Source organism: Mobula birostris, chromosome 7 (genome assembly GCF_030028105.1).
Source record: "Mobula birostris isolate sMobBir1 chromosome 7, sMobBir1.hap1, whole genome shotgun sequence".
NCBI classification, from domain to species: Eukaryota; Metazoa; Chordata; class Chondrichthyes; order Myliobatiformes; family Myliobatidae; genus Mobula; species Mobula birostris.
Genome location: NC_092376.1, coordinates 159,354,632 through 159,366,928, shown reverse-complemented (window position 1 = coordinate 159,366,928; position 12,297 = coordinate 159,354,632). Strand labels below are relative to the sequence as shown.

Below are 12,297 nucleotides of genomic sequence, written 5' to 3'. Positions count from 1 at the left end.
TTTAGCCAGATGGTGGTGAATCTGTGGAATTCATTGCTACAGACAGCTGTGGAAGCCAAGTCCTGGGTATATTTAAAATGGAGACTGATAGGTACTTAATTAGTAAGGTCATCATAAATTATGGGGAGAAGGCAGGAAAATGGGGGTGAGAAGGAAAATAAATCAGCCATAATCAAATGGTGGAGCAGATTAGATGGGTTGAATTGCTTGACTCTCTTCCTATGTCTTATGGTCTAAATGGTGAAGGTGCTGGTTAGAGAGAATGTTGAATGCTTGTTGATCACAACCCATACATTTATTAATGTTTGGAATTAATGCATAAGAAAAGAGGGGAGGAAGAAAGAATGTGCCAGAACTGTGAGTTATAAAATGCTGCAGTTGAGAGAAACCCAAAATAGAAGGAAATGCTGGAAATGCTGGAAATGCACAGCAGGCCTGAAAATGTCTGTGAAAAAAGATAAACAGTGCTAACGTTACAGGTTAACAGGTCAGCTGAATTTGAATAGCCTTCACCACACTCTCTCTGACAGCAGCGCCACCATACGTGTCAATTCAGCCCTTCCTTGTCTCCAGTTTGTTAAACATTCCCTTTGTGTTCTCCACTTTTCTATTTCTGCAATTTAAAACAAGTTTGATTTCTAACTTTCCCTAGTTTTATTGAAAGGTCATTAGGCTAAAACAATAGTTTTACTTTGCTCATTTCAGATCTGCTGACTTGCATTGCAACCATTTCTACCTTGTTTCAGTTTACCGGCATCTCCTGCCTGTTTTTGCTTTCTGAGCAGAACTTACAATTTTGGTTCTCAATAGTTTTTTGTCTGCACCAATCAGTCAGTAAGCCCATCGCTCTTACTGGGGCATAAGCTTACCAGAGTCGTCTATCCTGGGCCAGTCTTTCAAATTGCCCCCAGCTGCAGCCCATTTTCTTGGTGCCAGCTTCAATGGCTTGCTTCCGTTTTCCCTGCGGATTGTTCCGGTGGTGGTGGTCTTGGATGGTAGAAGGTTGATTGACCTTGTGGCATCCACCACACAACTTCATACGTCTTCTATGGGAAGATCCTTCTTCTTCCAAGGATGAGGTCCTTGGAGCTTCTGTTGTTCTGTCACTCTGGGTTTTTAAGGGATGGGGTTGCTAGACCCATGCCCAACTCTTCTCCATTTGCAGCTGGGCTTGGGACTGTCCATGGTGGAGTTAACACAAAACCTCCGTGGTAAAATTAATTCAGGGATTTCCCATTAAAAATTTTAATTAAGCATAAGAGCGAATTTATGGTAGTACAATTAGCCAAACTAATGATCCACGATATGGACTATTCCTTGCTGTTAAAAGGCTAGGCTTAAAACATCTGGGATTGAGCTGTGGGCTACATTGGGATGAAGCTGGCAAGATTCCCCCATTGATATCCTGGCAAATTAATTTCAGATGAAAATTCCAACTTCAGGCCATTGTGTACTGAATATGGGGCTCACAAGGATGGTTGGCATAAAGGGTTGTGCTGGCTGATAATAAATGAAGTAAAGCCAGGATTTAAGGTAGTGAAAAGAACAGTCATGGGGGATTGACAATAATCTGTGATGAAGCAATAAACTGTGAGGAGGCTAAATCCAATATCCAGTCTTCTACCTGATGGTGCTACTCCATCTCTTTCTGGCCTGATTTTTTTTTGGAAATGCACGTAAAATGCAGAGACCAAGAGATAAAAGTCACACCTTCATGCTTCTGGTGGTGACTATGCTATTGCAAACCGCTTAGGAACTAAACTCATTCATGCACGAGCGGTGCACTAATACCATTTAACACATACCAAATCAAGCTGACAAATATTTCTGAGGTGTGTTTTGACAGTTAGAACATCAGCCTGTTCACATCTAGATGTAATTCACCTCAGCAGAAATGATGGTTGATCTATGCCGACTGAGCTGCCAATAACGTCATAGGTTGTGCAGCTGATGATTCTTCCCCTGCTGGGAGAAGCTAAAGATTCCAGGAGAAATCTACACCCTTCACTATGAACTAACAGGGCGAGGGAAAGAGACTGCAGTGAAAAAGACTGCACTGCAATGTGAGTTGTCTCCTCACTCCACATTTCACTGAACAGCAAAAAATTGACTAATTTACTGAAGCTCCTTTTAACAATTATTAGCAGTTACCTGTATGCAGTATTCACTGGGCCCTTAGGGTCATAGAATCATAGAGTTCTATAGCCTGGAAACAGGCCCTTTGGCCCATCTAGTCCATGCTGACCTGATCAACAACAAATATGTTTTTGTATAAGTTAGAGGGGTAGGCGTAATAAGCTGTAGCTTCAGCCTACACTCTTTCGGTCTGTTTAAAAGGATATCTATGTTTTTTTGTTGTAATTTTGTCCTATGAAGTCATCGTTATGAAATCATTGTTGAAAATGATGCTTTTTGTTATGTTTGTACTGACCGAAATAAATTTCATTTGTTCATCTTCTACCAAGTCCCTTCTACCTGCAATGAGACCATATCCCTCCAAAGAACCCCCCCATGTACCTACCCAAAATTCTGTTAACTGTTACAATTGAATCTGCATCTATCATTTCTGCTGCCAGCTCGTTTCACACTCAATCTACCCTCTGAGTGAAGAGGTTTCACTTCCCTCAGCCGAACCTGCTAATGGCTTGGGGGTCAGCCAGCCCAACTTATCACATACTGAAGGTGTAGGCTCAGAGGTAACAATCAAACCTGCTCTCCTTCAACTTCACATCTGACTTTCCCACAACTGTGCACTGCCTGCTATTGAGAACGTTCTGTAAGTGCAGATGTACATTCCAGTGGACAACACAACAATGACACATCAATTGCAAGCCATGCAAAGAAACCCTAAAAGGAATGGCTGCGGCTCCATTTTAGCACAGTATTTCATATACAACAAGGTGTCCTTACCTCTGTCCAATTTTACAGATTTTTTGAGATCAAAGCATATGGTTAGTACAAGAAAATTCTTAATGATGATTATGCACAGATGCAGCTCGACAAGTACCGCAGAGAATTCTAGTCTTATGACTAAATTTATCAAACTTACTTTACTTTTAAGAAAACGAATTAGTAAGTGTTCACTTTTAGTTCTTGCTGCAATAGCAATTTTTGGGCCTGTGGCTGGCTTCTAAAAAATGATCTTGTGGGGATTGAGAGGATGCGGAGCAAACTGACAATTGAACCACTTCTGTTCAGTGAGCTGATGCAGGTCAGTGCTGTTGCCAGCGAAAGAAATTGCAAATCTGACAAGAATTCAAGACAGAGGTTTCCAGGAACCAAAAAATATTTCTGACATTTTTCACTTGAGTCTCAAAAGATATCTGTATCCATCCCCTCAGTAGTATAATTTCAAATGTAGTTTTTTAGATCCAAAAAGAACAGGCACATTTCACAATATGTGATGAAATATGAGTTCCTCAAGTTAACCCAAGCAAGAATACTTCTTGAATACTTCAATGTGTGTGTATCCTATAGTTGCAGGTGTTAATAGTGTTTTGTCTGTGTGTGCACAACTACATATCTATTAAATAAAAGCACATACACAGGAGATGGCTCTAACTAGTGTATTCATGAGAGAGAGAGAGAGAGAGAGAGAAAGAGAGAAAGAGAGAGAGAGATAGAGAAATAGAGAAATAGAGAGATAGAGATAGATAGAGAGAGAGATAGAGAGGTAGAGAAATAGAGATAGAGAGATAGAGAGAGAGAGAGATAGAGAGAGAGAGAGAAATGCACATGTGTAAGCACAGCGTATGTACAGTCAATAGATCAATAAGTAGTGCTGGGGTTGGGGGTCATTATTCTAAAAGAAATAGATCCATATATTACACTTCATTCCCCTTAGATTAATGCAACATAAAACTGTATATGTACAAAACATTCAATTTTCCTTTCATAAGCCCATATTCCCAATAAACATGCCTTCACAATAGCAGTCTATAACTAACAACGCACATCAAAGTTGCTGGTGAACGCAGCAGGCCAGGCAGCATCTCTAGGAAGAGGTACAGTCGACGTTTTGGGCGAGACCCTTCGTCAGGACTAACTGAAGGAAGAGTGAGTAAGAGATTTGAAAGTTGGAGGGGGAGGGGAAGATCCAGAATGATAGGAGAAGACAGGAGGGGGAGGGATGGAGCCAAGTGCTGGACAGGTGATTGGCAAAGGAGATATCAGAGGATCATGGGACAGGAGGTCGTGGGAGAAAGACAGGGGGGGGGGAACCCAGAGGATGGGCGAGGGGTATAGTCAGAGGGACAGAGGGAGAAAAAGGATAGAGAGAGAAAGAATGTGTGTATAAAAATAAATAACGGATGGGGTACGAGGGGGAGGTGGGGCATTAGCAGAAGTCAGAGAAGTCGATGTTCATGCCATCAGGTTGGAGGCTACCCAGACGGAATATAAGGTGTTGTTCCTCCAACCTGAGTGTGGCTTCATCTTTACAGTAGAGGAGGCCGTGGATAGACATGTCAGAATGGGAATGGGATGTGGAGTTAAAATGTGTGGCCACTGGGAGATCCTGCTTTCTCTGGCGGACAGAGCATAGGTGTTCAGCAAAGAAGTCTCCCAGTCTGCGTCGGGTCTCGCCAATATATAGAAGGTCAAATCGGGAGCACCAGACGCGGTATATCACCCCAGTCGACTCACAAGTGAAGTGTCGCCTCACCTGGAAGGACTGTCTGGGGCCCTGAATGGTGGTAAGGGAGGAAGTGTAAGGGCATGTGTAGCACTTGTTCCGCTATATTACATTCCGTCTGGGTAGCCTCCAACCTGATGGCATGAACATCGACTTCTCTAACTTCCGCTAATGCCCTACCTCCCCCTTGTACCCCATCCGTTATTTATTTTTATACACACATTCTTTCTCTCACTCTCCTTTTTCTCCCTCTGTCCCTCTGACTATACCCCTTGCACATCCTCTGGGTTCCCCCTCCCCCTTGTCTTTCCCCCTGGACCTCCTGTCCCACGGACCTCTCATATCCCCTTTGCCAATCACCTGTCCAGCTCTTGGCTCCATCCCTCCCCCTCCTGTCTTCTCCCATCATTTTGGATCTCCCCCTCCCCCTCCCACTTTCAAATCTCTTACTAATTCTTCCTTCAGTTAGTCCTGACGAAGGGCCTCGGCCTGAAACGTCGACTGCACCTCTTCCTAGAGATGCTGCCTGGCCTGCTGTGTTCACCAGCAACTTTGATGTGTGTTGCTTGAATTTCCAGCATCTGCAGAATTCCTGTTGTTCAGTCTATAACCAAGGCCCAATTATGACCAGAGTTGTGACATATTTTCCAGTTTGGGTGCCTGCAGCACTGCTCCAGTCTTCAATTGTGACTTATGTAAGCCATACTTGTCAATGACATGTCCACAATATGTGATTTCATTCTTGAAAAACTCACATTTACATTTCTCTCTCTTTGCACACGGACCATACTCACTCACCCTGGTAAGTACTTTACCAAGGTCCTGGAGGTGCTCTACATTATTTTTGCCAGTCACAGTGATGTTCTCAAGGTAACTGTGTTCCTGAGATATCTTTAAGCATTTGCTGCATTGCTCTTTGCCAAATTGTTGGAGCTGATGTGACGCTAAAGACGAGACAATTATACTGGAACAGTCCCTTGTGAGTGTTGATTGTGAGGAACTTCCTGCTTGACTCCTCAATCTCCATTTGCAGATGGGCTTGTGACAAGTCAATCTTTGAATACCTCTCCCTGCCTGTCAAAGATGCAAAAATGTCTTCTATTTGTGGCAGGAGATACTGCATAGTACGCAGCACCGGGTTAGTGCGCACCATGAAATCCCCATATATGCAAACAGCTCCGGCCTTCTCTTTCCTGATCACCGAGACAATGGACGTGGTCCAATCACTCCACTCATCCTTGGAGAGCATTCCAGATGCCTCCAAACTCTGCAGCTCAGCATTCACTTTAGGACTTAGTGTGTAAGGCACTGGACACATTCATGGAACCTTGGTGTTACTGTTTGAGCCAGTTCAATTCTGGCTGTCATGCTTTTGAGTTTACCAATCCACTTCTCGAACACCTTCCCATTAGCATTAAGCAGCTGTGCCAGTCTCTGGTTAGTGCAGCCATTTGGGCTGTCGTTGCCTGTTGATGTCACACTGAGAGCTTTGATTAAGTGCCAGTCTAGATAGATTTTTCTCAACCATTCATGTCGGAAAAGTGCTGATCCTCCACCTTTCAATGCACAAAGCTCTAACTATTGTGTTTGGCCTCCATACATCACATTTACTTTCAGTTTGCCTCTGTGAGACACCTTTTCCCCTGTGTAAGTCTTTAACATCACTGAGGTCTCCTCTAATGGTATCTTAGAAAACAGTTTGCTGTGGTCAGCCTCTGGAATCATGGACAAAACTAACCCTGTTTCCAGCTCCATTTTCAGTTTTACAGCTGGCACATCTATTGTGATCCAGATGATTTTGTGATCTGCCTCAGTTATACTATGCAATTCTATGTTTGACTTTTATGTTGTCTGATTCTGTTTTGTATTTGGTAACTTTATGCAATTGCTTCGTTTTGTTTTTGAGACTTTTCACTCAGTTGTGCTTTTTGTCTGCCTTGCACATTCTCTTTATGTTGTCTTGTCTGCGACACTTTCTGCAGACTTTATCTTTGAACCTACAGTCTGCATCATGGGAGGATTTGTAACATCAATAATATCTTTGACTTTTTGCGCCATTCATGGACATTTTGTGCATTTAACATTCTAACTTCCTTTGCCGTACTTCTGCTGCATCCTTTGCTGCAGTCTCTAACAATACTGCAATGGACCATGCCTATTCTAAGGTTAGGTCTCTTTCGGATAGTAGCCTCTTTTGAATGCATGCCACATACAAACCTGTCACTTAATGCATCAGAAAGTCCATCCCTAATATCACAGTACTGGAAAAGATTGTGCAGTTCTGCAATGTATTCAGAAATGCTGTCATCCCTCGACTGGTTCCTTTTATAAAATCTAAATCTCTCATCTATTACCAGCAGTTTAGGGCCCAATTGATTTTGTAAAATTGTAACTGTTTCATCAAACGTCTTGCTCTCTGGTTTGGCAGGGGTTGCTAAGTTACGTAAGAGATTGTACGTTCTTGCACCCATTAAGCAAAGAAGCGTAGGGACTTTATTTTTCCTCCTCCATTTTGTTTGCATTACAATACAGTTCCACCCACTCGATATACATCTCCCTGCCTTCATTAGCGCTATCAAATTTGTCAAATTTCCTGACTGAAGCCAGTGCCATGTTATTTTCACTTTAAGTTCAGTGCGTTTTTCACTGTGTTCTATGCACTGAACTCACACTTTTGTTAGCATCTGTGACAGCTAACAGATATCACTGGTGACCCTGTGATCTCTGACTCAGAGGCCGATGTTAGGCTGTCTTTAAAGGGGGTGAACCCTCGCAAGGCGAAAGGTCCAAATGAAGTACAGCAGGCCAGGCAGCATCTCTAGGAAGAGGTACAGTCGACGTTTCAGGCCGAGACCACATATAAGATAGCAAATATATATAACATATCAGTAAAATAAAGTAGTGCAAAAACTATAGTTCAAGACCCTGAGTGCATTCGTGTTGCAGCAGTCTGCAGTCAACACAATACAGCTCGTCTTCTTCTGAGGGAACAGTGAGGAGCAGCACTGACTCCAGCTTGGACACTGCACCTCACAGCCTTCGGTGGCGCACATTGACTCCTATGCTTCTCTCCCGAGCGGCTGTAAACAGGCAACTCTGCGTCTTGACGCCCAGTCCTCCCTACGACTGAGGCGTTTATCCTGTGACACATTAAGAGCAATATTCAAGCACAATACTGTGTTTTTGTTGTGTTACAATTGTTAACAAATCTAATTGGAGTGATAAATGTCCCAACTGGTATTTTGATATTTTGTGGTCTGCTAATCTAGAACTTTCTGCATTGAGACTTACCCAAAGCTACATGTTTCATTGATTGATTGCGTAAGTACGAACTCCCTTGGTAACATTACAACATAAAAGCTTAAATAAATTAGAGCTGATTTGGAGGCCAGATGACTGCCTGGCTTTCAGTCATATCCATTGCATAATATAAGAGTACGTCACAAATAGTCTCAAGATGTTCCTTTTTATAAAGGACATATGCAACAGTACGATACCACAGGGAAATTATTCAATTAAAATTCAAGTAAAATACTTTTAAAGCAGATTTTTATCAACATTTGACTTGTCATTTGAAGCATCTCACCTGATTTTTTTCTTTTGTAACGTTACTTTGCATACAATGCACCACTGTGACTTAACCTGATGAATCAGACTTTGCTGCACACACTTTGATCCTGTTGTAAACTAAACTAAATACAGGAGTCCTGATGATTTCTGTTTTGTAACAAACCAGTGTCCATATCAATATTAAGGAGCTCATTTCCCTATACAACTTTTGGGCATTGAGTAATTTAGGTGATAATTTTTTAACCAATCAGTTCCACCAAGCAACATTTTTAACCCTGCTTAATTGCAGTATTTATGCAAAGCAAACATAATGGCATGCAAATATACTTTTCCCCTGCACACTGCTAATTTCAATCACATTCTCAGGAGGATCCAAGTGTGAACCTCCCCTAGAAATATGAAAGGGAACATAATGGGCCAGAAGTTCCCTCTAGAACCGCACAAGAGAATTGCATCTGAAAATAGCTAATCCATTCTGTAAAAGTTCTTAATTTAAGAGATACACTATGCTGGAAATTGGATTGTATGTATGATGCATATAAACCTGGATTCCATAGGGCATATGTAGAGAGGCACATCTCTGAACTTCAATAGGAAAATTGCCCTCACACTTGTGGATCTCCAAGTGCCCTTAGTCACACATGTCAAAGCCAGCCTATGGAGAATTGAGGCCTGTTTCAGTGTTAGGACTAAGCTTACGTGGTCCATTGATGTGGCTTGGTGTTTAGACCCTTCTCTGTCAATATCGTTCGGGTTCCTGAACTACAACTGGCCAGTGGAATGCTGGATTTCCCCACCCAATGCTCACGTGTCACCCTGCATCCAATTACTTCCAAAATCTTAGATCTTCTGCCCTTGTGCCTGACCTCCAGCAGGTCACCAGGATAGATATTAGAGATTAAAAACCAGGGCTGCATCCCTGCTCCTCTAACCCTATACAGCACTACTTTATCTCACCTCTTAAGAAACATAATTATTCCTAGGTCATAACAGACTATTAATGATACAGGAGACTACTCAGCTCATGCGTCCATGCGATCAAAATTGAGGTAGGTAGCATATTCTCATCTTCCAATATTAGACCCGTAGTCCTGAAGGTCACATCTCTTGAAGAGCACGTGAAACAGTCAAGTATTATTTAAATTTGATAAGGGTTTCCACCTCAGCTATTATTTTGTTTGCTCCAAATTTATTTGATACTCTCCATGACAAAATGATTCCTCTTTGACCCTCCAATTCTTCTACCAAGCACGTTAATGCAATGCCAACTGGGTTTTGAGCTCTTTGCTGAGAGAAATGGGCCCTTCGTAATTACTCTATGAAAACCCTTCATAGCTTTATACACCACAATGAAGTCCACCCCCAGCCTCCTTTGTTCCAAAGAAAACAAGAACAGCTTATCCCGTCTTACTTTAGGGTGACAGTTTTCCATTCTTGGTAACATCCTTATAAAACCCCTTTCTATCCTCTCCAGTGCAATCACATTTTCCCCATAATATAGTGACCAGAAGTATACTTCGAGCTGGACATTCTTTGCAAAGCTCAGTCAAATCCACCCCATGCTGGGTGTTACGGTACATTTTTTTTTAGGAAGGATTCTGTGCCAAATTGCAAAGAACTTCAGCCAAAGCCAAAAGTAGGGGCTGCCAGTGGCACTTGAGTTTTAGACCATTTTCATAACAGTTGGAGGATCTGTATCTCTAGGGCTTATGATAGTTTTGTCAGTTGAAACCAGATGTAATTTTGCAGAGTGGAGGTGGAAAATTTATAACTTTTTCAAGTACGAAATATAAATCACCCAGTAAGAATTCTTTCTATTGCAACCAACATATGTTCCTATGAAATGCCCAGCAAAATTAAAAATTGGATAACTATATAAAAGAAATGCAGAATCTGTGTCATATATTGTTTTTGTCTAAGTTGATTATGTCCTTCTGGGGTGCTGCGAAAGCATGATTGTGTCAACTAATTGCCCTCTTCAGAATATTAGCTGTGTAATGAAGTGTTGGCTACATGACTAAATTGGCGGTATAATCAGGAAAGAGAGGATTGTTGTGGCCAGGGAGTCCAGAGTCCCTTCTCTCAATATTGATTTTAATATGTTAAACATGTACACAAATGTAGGAATTTGTGCATTACTCATGTGTTAACACAGAGCCCAGAAGCAGTCAGATTTATAATCTGGTAACTGCCCTTCGTACCAAATGCTGCCTGTGTTAGTCAATGGCATTCAAAGCTGAATAGCACACAATGAATCGCAGTAGCAGCTTAAATATTGGCTTAAGCAGTGATTAAGCATTATAAAGATAAAAGATTAGTATTGGTAATAGATTTGCCTTCTCTGGAAAATTAAAGGAATTGGTCTTGAACAGAGGGTAGCTCAGACAATTAAAGTTTCATGCCAAATATCTGTTCCTTGGGTTCAGAGATCTAGTACATAACACAAGACAATTCAGTGTCAGGCTGGCAGAGTAATTTTGGAGGACCTCCCTTTCCTATGAAATAATGGGCTAGATTGAACTAGACTTGATCTGCTGCCCCCACCCAACTGTGAGTACCTGAGCCACATGCAGAGGGTGTTAGAGCTGACACTCAGGCTCTGGGAGTCAGGCAGTGAGGAAAAAAAAGGTCCAATGGTGACTAGGCCTCCACCAGTATAATACTGAGATGTCTCCTTCGCTGAAGTACATCCAACAGTATTTAAAAGGAAGCAATACTTGAGCTGGGTCAAAGCTGGGAAGCACTTGTAATAATTTTTAAATGTCTCAGATATTCAGAGACCTTAGAATCTTTGAGCTGCTGTAAAAAATATTAAAAATCACATTGAAATATTAAAACAAATTCTACATTAAAAAAAAAAATAACTTACTTTTGTCCCCTGTTCCCCACTTGGAGTGCAGCTCTTCTTAGCCATACAGGTAAATTTGTGGGCTAGTTACCTGTGAGCAACACCGTGGCATCCTTGGAGTCACCAGCTGACAGCTGGCTCTGTTTAGCTCAGTCAGTGAAGTTTGGTAACAATACCTCCCCCTCAATGGTCAGCAACAAAGGTGCACCTCAGGGCTGTGTGCTTAGCCTCCTGCACGATTCTCTATACACACAGAACTGAGTGCCAAAGGACAAATCCAAAGCTGTCTTCAAATTCGTTGATGACGCTACTGTAGTTGGATGAATCACAAGTAGTGGTGAGTAGGTTTACCAGAATGAGACAGGTTGAGTGCCACATCAAAAACCTCTTGCTCATTGCCAGGAAAACTTAAGAACAGATTATTGACTTCATGATGGAGAAGGAGGGTGAACATCCACCAGTCTACATGGGGAATCATTGGTGGAGAGAGTCAAGCTTTAAATTCCTAAGTGTTAACATACTGTATCAGATGACTGTCTTGGGTCCAGCATGTAGATTCAGATAAAGTTAAAGCTCAGCTGTATTTGTCCCATGTGCATCAAAATATTGAAACAAATGGTGAAATGTGTCGTAAGAAAAGCACACCTGCGTCTTTCCTTTCTGTGGAGGTTAGGGAAATTCAGCCTGTCACTACCGTGGCTGACAAGTGAATACAGGGCCAAAGTAAAAGCAAAAGAGAGGGCATACAAGGAAGCCAAAGGGAGTGGGAAGATAGAGGATTGAGAAGCTTTTAAAAACCTGCAGAAGGAAACTAGGAATGTCATTAGGAAGGAAAAGGTGAATTATGAGAGGAAGCTGGCGATACATATCAAAGAAGATACTAAAAGCTTTTTGAAGTATACAAAGGGTGAAAGAGAGTTGAGGGTAGATATAGTATCGATAGATAAGAGACGCAGAGATGGCAGAGGAACTGAATGTGTATTTTGCATCAGTCGGTGGAAAACGTCTGCGGTATACCGGACATGCTAGAGTATCAGGGAAGTGAAGTATGTGCAGTAAAAATTATGACTGAGAAGGTGCTCAGGAAGCTTAATGGTCTGAGGGTGGATAGTCTCCTGGACCTGATGGAATGCACCCTCGGGTTCTGAAGGAAGTAGTTGGAGAGATTGTGGAGGCAATAACAGAAAGCTTTCAAGAATTGATAGATTCTAGCATTGTACTGGATGACTGGAAAATTATGAATGTT

General features: G+C 41.9%; 1 long non-coding RNA gene across 1 annotated transcript in view; it reads right to left on the bottom strand.

Annotated features, from left to right (window-relative positions):
• LOC140200535 (uncharacterized) overlaps nucleotides 1-11,292 on the bottom strand; it is a 130,215-nt gene extending 118,923 nt beyond the window's left edge. The window contains exon 1 of the long non-coding RNA XR_011886655.1: nucleotides 11,073-11,292. This is a non-coding gene — a long non-coding RNA (uncharacterized lncRNA). The remainder of the gene's footprint in view (nucleotides 1-11,072) is intronic.
• Between the last annotated feature and the right edge of the window lie 1,005 nt (nucleotides 11,293-12,297).